General features: G+C 40.2%; 1 long non-coding RNA gene across 2 annotated transcripts in view; it reads right to left on the reverse strand.

Annotated features, from left to right (window-relative positions):
* LOC123831220 overlaps positions 1-19002 on the reverse strand; it is an 82694-nt gene extending 63692 nt beyond the window's left edge. For both annotated transcript variants that reach the window (XR_006787876.1, XR_006787877.1), the window contains exon 1: positions 18875-19002. This is a non-coding gene — a long non-coding RNA (uncharacterized LOC123831220). The remainder of the gene's footprint in view (positions 1-18874) is intronic.
* Between the last annotated feature and the right edge of the window lie 1383 nt (positions 19003-20385).

Consider the following 20385-nt stretch of genomic DNA (forward strand, 5'->3'; position numbering starts at 1 on the left):
GCTAAATCCCTTTCCTGATTAAGCCACAGTCAGTACATGTTGCCTACAGACAAAGGACCATGACACTCCATATGTCAAGTAAGTAAATGTGAACCATTAATTCACACTGATCCAGAATCCATTTAAGTATAAAATTAAATTATCCAAGTCCCATAATTTTTCTAAGAAAAAGACAAAGGACAGGAAACCAAAGAGTGTTTTTGGTTTTGCTTTTGTTGTTTATTTATTTTTATGTAACTTGGGATATAGGACAATTGTACATTTTTTCCATCTGACCACAATTCAGGCATATTTGTTATGATACCATTTATGCCTATCATGCTACATGCCCCAAATCTTTCTCTAGAAGTAAACATACAGCCAATGTGAGAACGGGGTCTGCACAGATTCACCCCAACCCCCTATATTTTCCTAATGTCCATAACTGGACAAAGATATTTAATTTTCTTAACAATTACTCTCATGAAAACTCTAAAGTGACTTGTGAATTGGGGAAAGATTACATTGTGTTTAATATTTTATTGAAAATCTATTTGCATAATAACATTGGGTAACCAACACCCTGAAACTCAGTGGTGTAAAATAATAAGAATTTATTTTGTTCATGATCCTATGGGTCAGCTGGGCACCGTTTCTGGACTTGGCTGGGCTTGCTCATACACTGCCAGTCACCTGAAATCAGGTCGGTGGCTCTGCTGATCTTGGCTGGGCTCTCTCATGTATCTGCGGGTAAGCTGGCTATCAGCTGCTCTCTAGGATGGCCTCAGTCAGGACAACCGAGAGAGTTGACTCATTTTCCAGCAAGGGCACGTTCTCATTGTGAAGGCAGAGGATCAAGAGAAGAAGCAAAAATGTGCAAGCACCTTTTTAAAAAACCTGCTTATTTCAAGTCTGTTAACATGTTTTTCCACCTCTTGATGGGAAACACTAAGAGCAGGTTCAGGATGAAGTGGGACCATTGATTCAGCCCAGTTACCACAGAGCACCATTTTTGCCATTTATAACTTTATATTATGTAATTTTGAAAAGCAGCAGGTTGCCATACTCTCTGTATATAGAACACAACAGTCTTACTTTTTAAATGCTTCTGTCCTGATATATTAAGTTTAGTATCTAGTATGTGTTCAGCAGTATGAAAGGGACTTCAGGAAATCTTGAAAAGGTGAGGTACAAATAAATTAATAGTATAAACTCCATGAATATTATATTACTTTAAACTTAATCATGTTAAGAAAATATAGTTTACTTGAAACCATCTCTATTCTTAGAGATGGGATCTACAGTCACCCACGATGCCAATATCTCACAAAGATGCTTTGACTGTTTGGCACGTACCGCATCGGAGGGAAAGTGTCTCAGGGGCACATCCCTGAGCAGAGAAGCTCCAATGGGGAGCTGCTGCTGGACCTCCTTGTGGACACTGAGAGCAGAGGGTAGGATAGTGCCCTCCAGGCCTAAGCTCTTCTGACTCCTCAAATCAACAAGTCACTTGTAGACATAACACCTCATGCACAAATGAGGCCCCTGGGAGCCTCCAGACAGGCACGCAGATCTAGGGTGTAGGTAGCTCCAGATCCTTCCTGAGCCACCAGTCAGGTCCTAAAGAACTGCAGACAAGGGCTCAAGTACAGAGTCAAAATGGGGCCAGAGGTATGAGGGGTGTGTGTGTGTGTGTGTGTGTGTGTGTGTGTGTGTGTGTTTATGCACACCCCTTGCCATAAAAATGAGAGGAGACAGCAAAGTAAAAGAAGAGAGATAGAAATACTTCAATTATTCTAAAACATAAGAAAATTGATCCACCACATTCACCATATTTATGTCCCAAGAAAACCCTCCTTCTACGTGCTTGGTGCCGAATGGCAATGGAGACAACAGTGGCAAAGGGACTTTTCAAGAACACTGAGGCCTCCCAAACACACTGCTTTGTGACCATGAATCATTCTCAGGCCTTCCTAGAAGCAATCAAAAAGCTTTTTTAAGTGGACCATAAATATTATGGTTGTCTAGTATAATTGTTGAGTACAATAACTATAATTGAACAATAATAAAAACAATTTTTAAAAGAAAAAAGTATTCATTTTTACTACTAAAAAGCAGGAGTCAACTCAGTAAAAAAAAATTACAATTTAGAAATTCTCAAGGTCTCAGCACTCTCACATTCTAATGAGGTCATCTCACCTAAAATCAATGAGGGATCTTTCTGAATCCCTGTTGGATTATTTACAGTTTTTGCTGCATGAAGAAAGAAGAACAAGCTTCAAAGCTGAGAGATGGAGGCTGTCAGGTGTGCCCTGCCACACTCTGGGTGCCCACTGGGTGCATCCCACCTCTTCTCTGGGACCCAGGCTTGTCCCTGCACAACTGTCTCATGGAGGTTTTTCTTCATTAATATCTTAGCAGTTTGCTAAGTCTTCAGAGCCAACTAAATGTCATTAGCATCTTTTTGCAACATACAATGTTGCAACAAAGAGGCAAGTAGTAGAACCATTTCCCTCAAACCATTGAACAAGCTCCAGGGAAGCATGATTTTCTTTCCCAGTAAACCATATTTCAGTTCATAGAATGTTTTTATTACCCAACTTGGACTAAATAATTGACTGTTTTGGAACCACTCCTTCATTGTCTCAATAACAATTAGCTAATAAAACACTGCATAGTGAAATGATGACCTGAAAAGATTCAGGTAAGATCTCCTGTAATCCTTAGCTATAAAACAAATCTTGCCTTCCCCAATTACTCCTTGACTGCTCAAGATACGATCACGGCATTTAAATCAATCCTATCACCCGGCACGTACACCAGCTGGCCAGCGTGCCACAATGTTCACCCTAATGAAACAAAGTAGCGGTGGTGTTGATGTATGTTGTGGGTACATTCTAGAACACAGTCCACACAGGGCCAGAATGTAAGGAGCACTTCTTTAATATTAAATATAATAATGAAATTGAGCACTTTTTCCTTAAATTCTCAGCTTTGTCTCCATTCATTTTTATTCCAACCGTCATCCATTGAAACATTCACTAGTAGTTACTCATGCAAAATATCACAGGAAGAACAGAAGGGCATTGACCCTGCTCTCTGGAAGTATACAGCACAGATAAACACAATATATATGAACACAAAAGCAAACATCTATCACCATGTGCCAAGAGCAGTCTGCTGGAGAGTCAAATTCATGGTCTAGCATCTGCCTCTCCTGGATGGCAATGAACAGAGTGCCAACGCACAGGGGACAGGCCATCTGTGCTGAGAAACGGGGAGGCTCTAAATGGTGCCGGTGCATTCCCAGAAGGGAATGGAACATGCAGTGGTCATTCCTGCTTCCACAAAACACAGGTGTCCATTTCTATTTTGCTATGTATTGATGGTTATAGTTATTATTTCTTTTCTTTTCACACTTCCTGTCTATTCTTTTTTCTGGGTCTCTGTCTCTCTTGAATTTTATTGTCACAACTTTTTAGCCATGAACTTGAACTGTGGCTACAGCAACTTGCCCCACTTTTCAACACTAGAAATCCCCTTTAGATGCTGTATTTGCAGAAACAGAAAGTCTGACAGACAGACAGAAATGTGCACACAAATCTTGTTTATGTGCCCTTCTTCCAAATACATGTTTTGCACTGATGGTAAAAGGAACTTAGGTAAGTGGAGAGGTCCCAAGGGTGACCGTTGGTCTGGGGAGTCAGCCCTCTCTTTATTGTCCCAGTGGTGTGAATTCAGTCAAACACTCACACCATCCTTGCCTAAAACCCTAGATGCTAACTATGCAAAGATGGTGCCCGTACATCTGGTAGGCTATCAATGTCACTATCATCAGCCCAGCCATAGCAACCAAGAAATGCTATGCTGCCATTACATCACCTCAGGCTGTAAGAACGTTCCTTCTTCCAGAGGGGGACTATTTTTAGTCTTAATTTTCCTCTAAGACAACAATTTACCTTGGAGATAATTCAGAAATATTTATCTTTTAATTCCCCAAAGCTCTAACTGATTTTCCATAAGCTTCTTACAGAAGACAGTCCATGCAAGATGACAGGTGGAGTCACCCATCCTTGTAGAGACAGCACTCAACTGAGATGAACTTGGTAACAAGTTGGACTTTACTGCATGGCTGCACTAAGGCTCTGTCACGGTGACAGGCACCCAGCTCTCTTTGCAGCTTTATTCACTGAGGAGGACTGGCCACGCCCCTTACATTTCTACTCAGTTCCAGAGAGCTGAGGTCTTTATTTGTTTTTTAAAGACATAAATCACTCCAAGCAGTTGGAGAAATATTAGTAACCAAAGCAACAAATATAAGTGCTCCTCTCAGAGCCAGGGATACTCACAGGGTTTACAGACTGAAGTGCACAAGACTGTTTTCATTCAAAATTATGCAAAACACCCTATCAGTAAAATGAAGAACTACCGATGGGAATGACTATCAGTCCTGGTTTATGTTGCATCTTATGAAATCTTCCAGGGGCAGAATGAAGATTGTGAATGCTGCCCTGACTGGTGTGGCTCAGTGGGCTTGGTGTCACCCTGCAAACCGAAAGGTCACCAGTCCGATTCTCAGTCAAGGCACATACTTGGGCTGTGGGCTGGGTCCCAGCTGGGGCATGCAGGAGGCAGCTGATTGATGTTTCTCTTCCTCTCTTTCTCCCTCCTGTTCCCTTTCTCTAAAAATAAATAAATACAATCTTTTAGAAAAAAGACAGTGGATGCTTTGAGCTTCTCAAAAGAAAATCATTAAAAACGTCAGGAGTTAATCAAGGGCATGTGCAGTCCGAGGGACACAAAGGTGCTTCCAGGATGCTAAGTAGCTACGCCCTACTCTTCCCACGTGGTGTGTGATCTCGGACACAGTGCCACTTGGAGCTTCACCTCCCAAAGAGAAGATACAGAAAAGGAGAACAAAACAAGACCTTGGGGACATACAGTAAGTTATGTCAACATAGACCAGAGCAAGAAAAGGGACTGCAAGTTATCAAAGTTGATTTTTCATCTGTTTATTTGTTTTCCATTTTTTAAAAAATAATTGTCACTTATTGTGCCAGGTACTCTGCTAACCACTTTATAGACACTGATTAATTTAATGTTTACAACTCCCAGAGAAGTAGGTATGATTAAGCCCTTTCGGAAATGGAGAAACAGAAGCTTAGAGAGATGAGATGGTGCGGCTAAGGTCCAAAGCTAGCCAGTGGCGACACCAGGATTTGAACCCAGGTGCTGATGACTTCAAATTTGAACTCACTGCTGCGTGGCATCAGTGGGTCTCCTGGCATCAGTGGTCTCTTGACATCAGTGGGTCGTATACCAAAGGTGTTTGATCATTATAGATAGCCCTTCTGCATAACGAAGGCAAACAAACTAAACAAGCAAAGCCCATTGTACTTCGTATCTATAGGACTGAACTGTATAATTTGACAGATTTTTATTTCATTTTGTGGTTAGTAATAGTGCCTGGGGTTGAGGCTCATCTCTTTAAAGCAAATGTCTAACACCAAGGACAGGTCTGGAATGGGCAAGGCTCAGTGGGCATGCAGTAGAGATGCACTCAGAAACTCATAGCCTGGAAAGTCTAAGGGGCAAGCAGGAAATAAATGGTTTCCCTTCTTGAGAGGCCCTGATGTACAAGAGAAGGGGGCTTTAGGAGTGTTTGGGCAAGATCAGAGAAGAACAGAGAACTCGTCTGAGCTCTGCATTGTCAAGCAGCCTCAAAGATTAAAGTTAGAAAGAAAAATATCCCTCACACTGCGGTCTAGCCTGAAACACCAACTCTCTGTAGGCCTGGGAGGCGTGGAACAGAGGAGAGACAAGGCAGAGAGACTGGGAGAACTCAGGGCCCTGCCTCTGTTGTTTCCCAGCAACTTTCCTGTGTTATAGCCAACGCCATAAAAACTGGGTCTGTCACCAGCCAAATTATGACCTGAGACTTATTTTCATTCTCACTGAGTTAGTTTAAGATTGATAGCAAACGTTTCCTCTGAGGAAGCAGTGCATTCCATAACAAATCCATTAGAGGCAAAACAACGCTACATCCTTCCAGTAGGAAAAGATGACAAAAGTCCTTTTGTAAACCTGAGACACAATTTTCATCATATCAAGAAGAAAATGTTTTAAAGGGAAAGCAAAACTCCTGTAATGTTCATGGAATCTGAACTGCTAAATTTGTTAATACAAATAAATCTTAGAGGAAAACTTCCTCAACCTGACAAAACCTATGTATAATAAGCTTAATTGTGAAAAACTCGATTCCTCCTCAGATTGGAAGCAAGGCAAGGATGTCCACACTTACCACTTTTACTCAGCACAGTGCTAGCCATACAGGGAGGCCAGAGAAAAGAATAAAAGGCACGCAGAATATAAGAGAAAAATAAAACTACCCCTATTTTCACCCCAGATAACATGATTGTTTGCATAGAAAATCCTAGAGAATATATTTTTAAAACTCCTAGAATAAATAAATGAGATGAGCAGACTTGTAGGATATAAGATAAACATAAAAATCAGATTTATATATTCTAACAAAGAACATGTGGACATGGAAATTAAAAATATAATACCACTTACAATTGCTCAAAAACAGGAAATACTTAGCTGTAAATCTAACAAAACCTGCACAGGATTTTGTATGCTGAAAAGTACACAATGCTGATGAAAATAATAAAACAAGATCCAAATAGAGATCTGTGTCCAAGCTTGGAAATCTCAACAAAGTAAAAGTATCAGTTCTTCTCACATTAACATACAGCTTTAATACCATTTCTATTAAAATCCCAGCAAGACTTTCATTTTAGCTCTAGAGAAAACTATTCTAAGGTTTATATAGGGAAAAAAAGTATAATAGTAAAAACAATTTTGAAAAAAAAAGAAAAAAGTAGGAGGGATCAGCCTACCAATTGCTAGACTTACTAAAGAGTTATAGTAATCAAGACTGTGTGGCACTGGCTGAGGAACAGACACATAAATCAAGGGAATAGAACAGAGAATCCAGAAATAGACCCACACAAATATCCCCAATTGATTTTTAATGAAGTGCAAAAGTAATTCAAAAGAGGAAGAATAAACTTTTAACAAATGATGCTGGAGCAATTGGACAGCCACTGGGGAAAAAATGAACCTCACACCAAAGTCCAACATTCTCTGCAGAATTTAACTCAAAATGGGTCATGGACTTAAATATAAAACTATAAAACTTTAAGGTAAATATCTTCAAGGTCTAGGGCTAGACAAAAGTTTTGGGGCTTGACACCCAAAGCATCATTCATAAAATAAAAGTTGAGAAATTGTGCATCATCAAACTGAAAATTTTTTAAGACTTCTGGTCAAGATGGTGGCATGGATAAACATGATACTCATTTCCTCCCACAACTACATCAAAATTACAATTAAACTACAGAACAACCATCACTCAGAACTGCCTGAAATCTAGCTGAATGAACATCCTACAACTAGGGACTTAAAGAAGAAATAACACTGACACTGGTAGGTGGGGCAGAGACAGGGAATGGGCTGTTCTCACACACATATGTGGCAGATGAAATCAGGAGAAGTACCTCAGTCACAGAGGTCCCCCCTGAGGAGCCCCAACCCTACCCCAGGCACCCCAGCCCAGGGTTTCAGTGCCAGGAAGGGAAGTCCCCATAACTTCTGGCTGTTAAAATGAGCCGGGATTGTGGATGAAATGGGGGGTTTCTTGAGTCCCAGGCAGTTCCTCTTAAAGGGCCTGCATATAGATTTACTTGGACTCACTCCTTCTGAGCTACAGCAGTGAGGCAGCAGCTTAACAGGCACCAGGGACACACCAGGAAGAACTGAACTGTCTGTCATCAAGGAGAGAGCTAGGGGTTATCTTTCTGCCAGACAAAAGCTCTGGACAAGGTAATTGCTTCTTTTCTAAGCCCTTCCCAAACAAAGCCAGCAGGTGAACACTATATCCAAGACTCCATAAACCTGGCTAACACTGTTTGTTCTACCCTGGTGATTCCCTGAGACCCTGCCCCACCCAGCATGTGGGCCCACCCAAGCTGTTTCCAGTGGCTTTTCATAGGAATGACCTGTGTTGGCTCACACTTCAGAGTTGTCTAAAATCTCTCAAACAAGAAGCACTGGGCATCAGTGTGTCCCATACCTCTCACTAAGTGGCCCCAGGCCCAGTACTAGCAACAGCTGGCCTTGGTTCAAAGCCTGGCCTAGCCTGAGCACTTCTAAGCCCAGAACAAGTGCCAGCCATCTGCAGATCACTCAGTAGCTTATGCTGGATGGTTCTGGGCAGAACACAAGTGGTGACTCATGTTGCAGGCACCTCCTGGGAGGCCCCACAGCCAGCCCACCTGGTGGATAGCTTCTAACAACATCAAAGTACCAGCCAACTATCTCCACAAGGGACACATTCAAGTGGCATCTCAGGGGGCACCAGAGCCCTACTGAAGTAAGTCCTGTTTCATGAGGTGGGCCCCTGCACAGCTTATCTTCCACAATGGTTGGTGGTCACTGTCTGTCCTTGCAGCTAATTGGCCTGGGGATAAATCCCTTCCATAAATGTGCCAACATCAATCAAGCTCAACTATAACAGAAGAACATACACATCCCACACTGGGGGGCGGGGGGCTGTGGTGCACCTGGAGTGCCAGGTTGGGTGATCAGGCAGGCTGGGCCACTGGACCCAACAGGACACCTACTATATTAGCCACTCTACTGAGTCCAGGAGACAGACCAGCTCTACCTAATTCATAGAAACAAATACAGGGAGGCTGCCCAAATGAGGAGACAAAGAAACATGGCCCAAATAAAAGAACAAAACTCCAGAAAAAGAACTCAACAAAATGGAGACAAGCAATCTACTGGATGCAGAGTTCAAAACACTGGTTACAAGGATACTCAAGGAACTTAATGAGGACTTCAACAGCATAAAAAAGGACATGGAAATCATACAAAAGAACCAGTGAGAAATGAAGAATATACTAACTGAAATGAAGAATAACATATAGGGAATAAACAGTAGACTAATAATTTACAGAGAATCAAATCAGCAATTTGAAATATAAGGGTGCAAAAAACAATGCCCAATCAGAATGGCAAAAAGAAAAAGTAATCCAAAAATAAAGGTAAGATAAGGAACTTCTGGGGCAACTTCAAGTGTGCCAACATTCACATTATTGGGGTGCCAGAAGAAAAAGAGAAAGCAAGGAATAGAAAACCTATTTGAAAAAATAATGACAGAAAACTTTCCTAACCCAGTGAAGGAAATAAACATACAAGTTCAAGAAGCACAGAGAGGCCCTAACAAGATGACCCCAAAGAGTCCCACACCAAGACACATCAAAATTAAAATGCCAAAAGTGAAAGATAACAAGAGTCTTACAAACAGAAGAAAAGCAGTTAGTTGCCTACAAGGGAGCTCCCATAAAAATATCATCTAATTTCCTAACAGAAACTTTGTAGACTAGAAAGTATTGGCAAGAAATACTCAAAGCAATGAAAAGTAAGAATTACCATTGAGAATTGAAGGACTGATAAAGAGCTTCCCAGCTGAGAAAAATCTAAAGGAGTTCATCATCACCAAACCAGTATTATATGAAATATTGAAGGGCCTTCTCTAAAAAGATGATGAAAATATTAAAAATGAACAACAAAATTAAAATAAATACATATCTATCGACAATTGAGTCTAAAAGACAAAATAAAAAGACAAGCAGAACAGAAACAGGCTCATAAATACAGAGAATACTTTGATGGTTGTCAGACAGAAGCAGAGTTGAGGGGATGGGTGAAAAGGTGAAGGGGTTAAATACAAATGGGTTGTTACAGAGTAGTCATGGGTATGTAAAGTACAGCATAGTGAATATAGTCACTAATATTCTAATAACTATGTATAGTGTCAGATGGGTACAACATTTATCAGGATAATCACTTAGTAAGTTATATACTATCTAATCACTGGGGTACATACCTGAAACTAATATAATATTGTATGTCAACTATAATTAAAAAATGACTTAAATGAAGAAAACCAAACAAGCAAAAAAACTAAAAACTTTTGTTCTGCAAAAAGACTTTAATAAGCTACAATGTAGGGAGAAAATATTTGCAAACTATGTATCAGACATAGAACTAGTATCTAGAATGTACAAAGAACTTTCAAGCTTCAACAGTGAAAAACCAGACAGTCCAATTAGAACATGACAAAACACATACACGGACATTCATTGAAAAAGATAGACAGATATGAAAGATGTTCAACCTCATTAGCCTTTAGGGAAACATAAATTAAAACCACAATGAGCTATTAGGAGCCCCCACCCCAGCCCTGTCAGAATAGCTAAAGTAAAAAGTAGTGACAACACTAAATGCTGGTAAGGATACAGAGAAAGTGTCTCTCAGACATTGCTGGTGGAAATTAAAGTGGTTCAACCACTCTGAAAAACAGTTTGGTAGTTTTTTAAAAATCTAAACATGAAACTACCATAAAACCCAGAAGCTGTATTCCTAGGCATTTATCCCAGATAAATGAAGACTTGTGTGTAAACAAAACCCTGTACACAAATATTTATAGCAACTTTATCTGTGATGATCAAATACTATAGACAACTCAGATGACCCTCAAAGTGTGAATGGTTAAACAAACTGTGGTACATCCATACCAGGGAGTATTACTCAGCAATAAAAAGGAGTGAACTACTGATACATAGAACAACCTGGATGAATCTCTGGAGAATTACGCTGAGTCAAAAAACAAAGTCATGTACTGAATGATTTCATTTATATAAATTCTTCAAATGATAGAATTACAGAAATAGAGAACACATTAGTGGTTGTCAGGTGTTAAGGAGGAGGTGGGGACTGGAAGTAAGTAGGTGTGACTAAGAAAGAAAACACAAGAGATCTTATAGTGATGGGAATGTTCTTAAGCCAATCAATGCCAGTATCCTGATTGTGGCATCGTGCTATGGTTTTACAAGAAGTTACCATGGAAAGAGAGTCAGTAAAGTGTGTACGAGATCTCCCTGTATTATTGTTTACAACTTCATGTGAATCTGTAATTATCTCAAAATAAGAAGTTTAATTTTTTTTTTAAAAAAAAACTTTCTGTTGTGTAAGATAACCCTATGATGTTTACCCCACCATTTCTTTTTCTAATTACTTTCAAAACTCCAAGTTTCACTCTGGGAACACAAGTTCATGAAATGGAACTGGTCAAAAGCATCCTCATATTCATATTTATGTAAGGAATGGTCTTTGCTGACTGAATAGATTGTCTTTGCTCCTAAATATTTCCTTAGGTCAATTCTGAAATAATGTATTTCAAACTGAGTTGTACCTTTCAATTACTGGACTAAACTTTCTGATTCACAAAAGAAAAATCAGCTGTCCTCAAAACAAGTTTGGTTCTAATACGAAGGCACAAATATTAAGTAATGTGCTCTTGGCATGGTGTTTTATATTAATTCTTCATTGTGTGTTTGTGGGAATATACATATCGCAGTTTTATTCTGTACTCTGCCAAAATTTCTTTCTTATCTGAGCTGTATTGTTTCCGGTTGGAGCTTCGTAACAAAATATGCACTGTTTCCACTGAGGTGTATAGCAGAAATAATTAGGTGAAATGGTGGTATGTAGAAACAACACAGCTTTCATAATTCATTATTGCATTTTTGCTAAACTGCACAACTTACAGGGTTTAAAAACGATCCTAAATTAGTGGCTTTCAGCAGGAGCCACAACTGATACATGTGTCTTCATTTGGTTTCATTATCATTTTTAGAAACCTATGACCCAAGACACTGTTGATTTTTGCACTCTTAGTATTCAAGGGGAACTTCGTGTCTACACAGCAATGAATGTACAAAGTTCATTGCTTAACTCAAAACTGCACACCACCACTCGTGCCTCTGTCTCACATGGGGAGACATCTGTTTAACAAGCCCCTCCTCTTGCTTCCTGATCCACTGCTGATTCATCAGGTTTGCTATTTTCCATATTTAACCCTGTAATTACTATTCGCCCTGGAGTAGATCTGAGGGTTAACAAAATGCTTGCAAAACATTTTCAGGTTATCAAAAAAAAGTAGATACGGGAAACTATCATTAGCCAGAATAACAAGTAAAACCAATTAAAAGACTTAAATAAATATGGATATATATAAGTATAATATATAAAATATATAAATATTTTATATATAAAATATATATAAAATATATAATATATAAAATAAAAATAATATATAAAATAATATATAAAATAATATAAAATATATTATAATAATGACCCCTCAGGGTTGTGATATTATTTTATATATAATATATAAAATAATATATAAAATTTTAAATATATTAAAATAATATAATATATAAAATAATATTTATATATAATATATATAAAATATTTATATATTATATAAATATAATATATAAAATAATATATATTATTTTTTAAAATAAATGGTATTTAAAATCCTCTGTCTTCAAAATACGAAAGGTCTTCAGAACTGCTGAATTATTTTTAAAAGACTTAGTTTAGATTATTTTATGGTATTTTAGTTCTTTGAAAATTCGTTACCTGCCCTGACTGGTGGGGCACAGTTGGTTCATCATTGTCCTGCAGAGTTCAAGGTCACTGGTTCGATTCTCCATCAAGGCACATACCTGGGTTGTAGGTTGGGTCCTCAGTCAAGGCTTCTACAAGAGGCAACTAGTTGATGTTTCTCTCACACAGCAGTGTTTCCCTCTCTCTCTCTTTCTCCCTCCCTTCCCCTTTAAAAATAAATAAATAAAATTTAGAAAATTGGTTACAAAAATTTATGGTCTAATTCATTTCTTAAAGTGTAGCCTATGGACCAGAGGCAGAATCACCTAAGAGCTTATTAGAAATGCAAAGTCTTGGGCAGATCTACTGAATCAGATTTAGATTAACCAAATGAGAATCCCTGGGGGCTCAAGAATCTGTGTTTTATCCAGACCTCCAGGTGATGTCTGTCTGCTAAGTTTTGAGAATTACTAATATTAAGTCACTGCGCTCACAGACAGTATACAAGATACGGACAGAATTGTGCTCCCTCCCAAAATCACATGTTGAAGCTTTAACCACCAAGGTGACTGTATATGAATATAGGACCTTTGAGGAGGTGATCAAGGTTAAATAAGATCATAAAGATGCAGTCCTGATCCCTTAGGATTGTGGCCTTGTAGGAACAAAAAAACAGGAAATCCTCCCCCTCTCCATCTCCCTCTCATTCTGCTCCCCACCACACACACCATTTGAGAACATAGCGAGAAGACAGTTGTCGTCAGGGGGCCATGCTGGCCAGAACACCACCATGCTGACACCAATTCTGATGTATAAGCCACCCAGTCTGTAGTAGTCTGTGATGTCCACCAGAGCTGACTAACACAGCAGATATGAACCATGTGGAAATCATGTTAAAACAATTTTTGATTCAGTAAAGAGGTAGAAGCTGGTCTCTTGGGTGAGACTGTCTTCCCAGCACATGGACCACACTTTGAGTAACACGGAGTAATAAGGACTTTCTATTCCATCGAGAACAACATCCAACCACCCGACTTGACTCGTGAGGCCCCACAAGACCAGGGGCCCACCTGCCTTTCTGACCCTGTCTTGTGCTTCCCCCCTGACCACAATCCAACCCTCTGCCTGCCTACCTTGCCCTCAGATGTGCTAAGCTTCTCCCTTACTTCTGCCTCAGGACCATGGCACGTACATATTTACCTTCTGCATTTGCCCCAAGCTCTTCAAATGACTGCTTTTTCTCATCTTTCAGGCCTCAGTTCCAACACTGTCTTCTCAGAGAGAACATGACTCCTGTCTGAAGGAGCCCATCTCCTGTCCCCATTCTGTCACAGCTTGGCCTTTCATAGCTTTCTTCTCCGTCTGAAACTATTTTACCCTGTTATAAATTGTTTATCCTCTGTCTCCTCCACAAGAATGCAGGCTCCAGGAGAGCAAAATTGTGTCCCTCTTGTCCACCTAAAAATATTTGTTGTTGAAATAGCTGCTGTAATGTAACTCTTCACAAGGTTCAAATAGTGGAATGATAGGACTACTCTCTTCCTCCATTTGTGGGTAAAGGAAGACATCAGATTCACCCCCTGGGTGTTCACTGAAGTCATGACCCTGTTTTGGAGTCCCTGGTACTCTCTGTCAGCCATTGTCCCTTGTCTGTGTCTGAGCTAGGTCTGAGTGGTGTCAACCACTGGGTCATGATGGAGGATTTGAAATTGACCAGCTGCTGGCACTGGCGCTCCTGAGCCTCCGTGAGTGCAGTTGCCTTCCTGCTCTTGACTGAACTTTGGCCTCACCGTTAAGGCTTGGCACTGGGTCTGTCTGCCCCTAAGCCAGGCACTGACTCCAATTCCTGGGGCTGGTGCCCTGACGCACTGTCTGCTTTTTGCTGTGACCTCCCTTGGGTGCTGGATTCTGCCACTCTGGCTCCTTCCCCTAGAAGTGTTTATGAACTTGCCATGAATGAAGGACAGCTCACAATGGTTTATGAGATCCCACAGTGCATCTCTCTTTCTAGCTCCACATCCAGTGACTTCACAGTTCACTGCAGTGGGAGCTTATAGTCCACTACAGTGGGAGCATTTACAACAGAGAAATGGGCAAATGCTCACATCACGACTTGGTCCCCCCAGAGGCTGTGTTGCTAAATGTTTACCATCACCACACAGGCAAAGTCCATCTGCATTGGAAAAGCTCCTGTTTTCTGGATGTCTTCTGCTGTTGGCCACACCATCCAGAGAGTTGTCTCCACAGAGCCTCTCAGCCTGAGTTGGGCTGGGCAACACATACACATACACCCCCCATAGTGAGGTCTCACCGGCTTGGAGTCTTTAAAACACATGGCAAATTCTGACAAATGTGGTCAGTACTCTGTGGGATGCTTAAGAGAAACACAAATAATAGCAAGACGCCAACTCTTGAGACAGTACAATATAATTTGAAAAGGAAATAATGAAAACTCATGTTCATTATCATTCTTCCCAAATTTCTTGCCACACACTCTTCTGAGTTTTCATAGACCAAAGATAAACACAATTTCTATCACTGATATTACCAAAGGTGCTGGCACAAATACAAGTGAGTTACCTAGAACAGAGAGAACAACTCAGTGCTGTCAGGAGGGCAGGCCAAGTGCATCGTCACATCCATGTGTGATTGCTCACACACGGCCTGAAGACACTCTTGCTTTTCATCCAGCTCGGCATTGAAATCTGTGACCATCAACCAGGGGGGACAACAGTGAGGACCAGTGGCCTCTAAGGGTCGGTCTCAGACTTGGCGCAAGAACAGCCCGTCCAACAGTGCTACGCCCACCCCTTCATGAAATGCTGCTGCTTTAAATATCAGACTGTGTGTTTTACACACACTTACACCTTATTTCCACAATTGAATTGTAGGTCCCTTACAAACAGAGACAGTGGTTTACATATTTTTTATTTCTTCCAGGATTCTGGAGAAGTCCTGACAACATTATAAAGTTAAAATTTTCCATATGTAAACAAAAAAAAACCCCGCACTGTAAATATAATTTAAGGGCAAATGACAAAATACTAAATTTATTTGCAACATGCTACAACTATAATATAATTTGTAAACCATTTATAATTATTTGGGAAGAAATGCATTCCCCTTCCCCAAATAAGCAAAGAATAAAGAGGGAAATTTACAAAAATGCACAAATGACCAGGAAACATTTTCAAACTATAATTATCCCTACAAGTTAGCAAAAAGATGCAAATTTCAACAACAATAAGATGCCTTCTTTACCTATTAAATCGATTGTAAAATTGTTTAAATGATTATATTTTATGTAAATGATTTGGGGGGAAATGGATGCTATCTCACATTCCTGGAAGAAGTGTACATCTTTTTGGTATTGCAAAAATAGAAACTGGGAGGAGCACAAGTTTGTGAAAATAGAAAATAAATAGATTATAGTGCATATATAGAACAAAATATAATACAATGATTAAAATATTGTTATAGAAAAATATTTAATGATGTGGAAAATGTTCATGAAATATGCTATTATATAATGTGGAAAAATATAGAAATGTACAGAAATATCATAAACATACATTGTGTTGTAACAAGAAAAAAGGCAAATGTTTAAGGTTTTGGTGGTGTTTAAAATAACAGTTTATTACATTTGTGGATCCTCAGTGAGGTTTTCTTCTGAACACGTTTTCATGTGTTCAGTGAGCAAAGATTTCTTCAGGCAATTTGTGTCAGTAGGAAAAGAAAATATATCACCTACTAGAAGATCAGAACATGCATTTAACCCAGGAGTCAAGTTCTCAGTCACAGAAACGTGGCAATAATAAAAAGTACCCATTTGGGACTAGTACCAAATGTTTTAGCCTTGGACTTAGTTATAAAAACATCCTATAGGGTATTGAGTCATGTGCCCTGTGATGGGGAAGGGAAGATGTGCTCAGCAGGGTAGGGAGGGGCTGGAGGCTGGGGATGTGGTGGAGACAGATCCCAGCTGCATACTTTCCACTCCTCTACAAGGGAAACACATGCACTGAAGACCTCAAGAAAACCAGTGACCTCTGGCCCCAGAGCAGCCTTCCTAGCAGATTCTCTGTCTTGTTCTACCCGAGCCACATTAGAAAGATGTGTCCACAAACAGCCAAGCTATAACTCACAAGTTGTGTTTCTGTGTTCCCAAATCAAAAGTTCAGATAGCGTGATCGTTTCAATAGCAACACTCAGACTGTGCTGAGTCCACGTGATCCAGGCTTCCTCAGTGAAGCTGTCCCAGGATTCCAGAAGGACTGAGAGAGTGCTTTCTATGTTAGTTTAGATTCTTACTTGTCCAGAGCCTGGAAGTGCGGGTGTAACTGCAGTTCCGAAAACACTGATATTTTTTCATCCTCTCCTAATATGAAAGCTGTCCTGCTTTTCTCCCCACCCAAAGCCTCCTTCTCCCACGACCATAAATTTGATCGAGACCCTAACACTTCTCACATTTCTCCACAGAGGCAAAAACAGTGTCCGCACATGAGAAGCTGCTTCCTACCACCTATTTAGCCAACTGGCTGAACTGGATGGAGAGCATGTGTGTAAACCAGACATGTATGCATCAGTCCACAAAGTCCAGCTACGTGGGCCTTTGTCCTTGAGGCTGCTCTAACGGAATGCCATAGATGGGTGGCTTTTAAACAATGGGCATGGATTTCTTACAGTTTGGAGGCTAGAAGATCAAGATCAAGATCAAGGAGCCTGTTGATCAGTGTCTAGTTCACAGTCGGCAACTTCTAACTGTAAGCTCATATGGTGAAGGGGCCAAGGGATCTCTCTGGGGTCTCCTTTATAAGGGCCTTAATCCTGAGGCCTCCACCCTTGTGACCTTAATCACCTCCCTATGGCCCCACCTTCCAACATCATCACCTTTAGGATTAGGATTCAATGTGAATTTTGAGGGGACACAAACATTCAGACGATAGCAAGCAGGTCCACCCACAGCCCAGACCTGAAACTAAGCTGAAAAAGTTACTCAGAGCAAATGCCAGGCATAGTAAACAACTTCATCTCCTGGAGATGGAAATGACCAGATTTTTTTTAAACCTTTTTTTATACTATTGAAGTGACTGGAAACGTAAAAATAAAGAAAGAAACCCTCATTTGAAACAGAGCCTGGAAACACTGAAGGAGGAACATCACAGGCACGTACTGCTCGTTATAGGCTGCATAACCAGCAGGAAGAAGGAAGATAAGAATTATTTTGACAAGGGAGGATATTAATTACATGGGAATTTCATCTTCTGCTTTTAAGAAAAAGGAGGAAGTTTCATCTCTGCCCCAGCAACAATGCATTAACTACTGCTTCAGACCGGTGAGAAACCACCACAACATTGAACCCTTGTTCTTCTCCAGTGAACTTTTGTTCAAAACAATCCTCCCCAATTTCCTCCTAAGACCTAACAAAAACAAGACCCTCCCCTTTGTTCCCTGGACTGGCCTATGGTTTTGCCATAGCATGCTTGTCCCAAACTGCAATTCCCTGCAACTACCAATGAGCCCATTTTGCTGGTAAAACAACTAGCTGTTTTAATTTTAAAGCTGACAGAACTGTGAAGGCTCAGGGTCCACAGAGGCCTGAGAGAAAATTTTTATCACTTTCCTCCTAATGTCAGTGCCCTCCTTCTGATCTCCCCAGAGCCAGGCTGCAGCCTCTCGCTTCACAGCCCCACCAACATCCTGCTGGCTGCTTTTAAGGGAGCCCAGTCCACGGGGAAGTTCTGATGGTTAGAAAGGGCATTGCTCTGTTGAATTGAAATTACCTTTCCAAAACTCACCCTCTGCTTCTAGTTCTGCCTTTATAAAACCAAAAGACGGAAAATCTAATTTCTTTTTGTGCTGTTAATTTTAATGATGTGGTTTTAGGAACAGGAAAAGGTAAGGAAACATTTAGAAGTGATGAAGTGATTGCAAGACAATCCACTGAAAATTCTCACTAAGCTCATTTACTGTTTTGGGACAAATGCTCACCAACAAGAGACAACCTGGACGAGGCCAGGAGTACTTACAGGCCTTGACTGTAAGAATTTAAAATCTCAACACTACTCTAAGCATGTGGCATTGCTTTCCTCATCAGCCATTCCTCAAGATGAGAAAGCCCATAAAAAATTAATTTGTAGGAATACTGTTTTCAGATTTTCTTCACAAATAATAGAAACACTGTAAATGTTACAATGTTTATAAGTGTTAAAATGATTAATGAATAATCGATAGGAGGTCCATATGTCACTGCTTCACATTTACTGCCTCACATTTATTTCTAAAAATAACTGCGGACATACAGATTATCTATCCACATTACACTTATTATAGGCACTGTGAAAATTAATAAAGGGAACCTCACCTGAAACTGGAGTTGGCAAGGCCCATAGAGGGGGTCCTCACGCCCTACCCGTCATTGTCCATCACTCCACACAGGAAGAGACATATCTTGCATCTCCAGCAGGAAGATGTATCTACTTTACCACTCTGGCCAGAGGAAGAAAGATTTTCTTCTTGCCCAGCCACTAGCCCTGACAAGAAATGCCACAGTTCAGCCAATGAGAAGCTGCTGTCACCTTGAACTCCTACTTTCCTCCAATGAACTGTTATTTTTCTTTTTCTAATGACTTTTCTTGCTTCACCCTCCTTTCTATGAAAGCCTTCCATTTTCTATAACTGCTCAGAGTATCTCTCTGCTTGCTAGATGAGATGCTGCCCATTTCATGAATTATTTAGTAAAGCCAATTAGGTCTTCAGATTTACTCAGCTGAATTTTGTTTCATAACAGCACAAAGGAGAAACAACAGAGAAAAACCCACAAACACTAGAGAGAGCTGCGTTTCTGCCCAGATAGTTGCGAGCCATCCTCTGGTGAGAGCAAAGATTCAGCCCCTTCATTCCTGTGAACTTCCTTTTGATGACTTTCACCTACTGGTAGATGAGATTGTCTCTATACTTCTGACTAGTCTTCAAGAAAAAACTACACAAGGGCCAAGTAACCTCTAGCTGGGACTTGCATCTCTTTATTTCTAGGGCCCATTGCTCAGCATCCTGAAAAGTTCAAAGCAGGCAAACAAGGATAAATCCTGGTTTCTCTCAGTCTGTGTCATCAAAGGTCCAAAAAGCAGCCAGAAGAAATTTCACTTATTTACTGAAAGGAAATGCTCAGAGGTTTTTCTGAGTTGAGATTAGTAAAAGACATTCTAGCAGCATTCATATTTTGTTATAACCCATGCAAACCATAAATGAATTTATTCTGATCTAATATTTTGTGGTAAAGTAATTTATTCAGTCTCAGCAAGGCACAAAGCCTTTGGGGCTGGAAAGTTGTTTACTATTAACTTAGGGACACCCTTATTAAATTTGCTAGTGTTGGTGTTTAGTGTTTGTATGCAAATAGCCCTTCAATTACATTTTTGTTTTCTTTTTCCCTTTTGGCAACTTTGCCAGCTCTTTAAGGACACAAGGCCCAACTGGGGACACCCATGTGCCAGGGCAAGGACAGCGTTTCCCACAGAGTGGACCATCAGAAAACATTTGTTGAGTGAACAAATTCTTGAGAAAGGGAGCATTTATACGATGCACGTTATTTAGGAGTAAAAATTGCAAATACTTTCAAATGAGTTACATTCTTGCAAATTCTTCCGGGGTGAAGAAACACGGGCCACAGCGCTGCCAAGATGCATGACCCCTGAGGACCCCATTCTCCTAGGTTATAAACTGCTTGGCCTTTATTTTTTTTTTAATCTTACTGAGATTAAATAAGAAGAAAATGTAGAATTTTTCCCATCCTTCTGTGGAGTAGACACTGTAACTCTAGCTTCAATTCAGTACACTGCTTAAGCATTCAACCCATGTTTTCACACAATAAAA

Source organism: Phyllostomus hastatus, unplaced genomic scaffold (genome assembly GCF_019186645.2).
Source record: "Phyllostomus hastatus isolate PE091 unplaced genomic scaffold, TTU_PhHast_1.1 phas_scaffold_1674, whole genome shotgun sequence".
Lineage (NCBI taxonomy): Eukaryota > Metazoa > Chordata > Mammalia > Chiroptera > Phyllostomidae > Phyllostomus > Phyllostomus hastatus.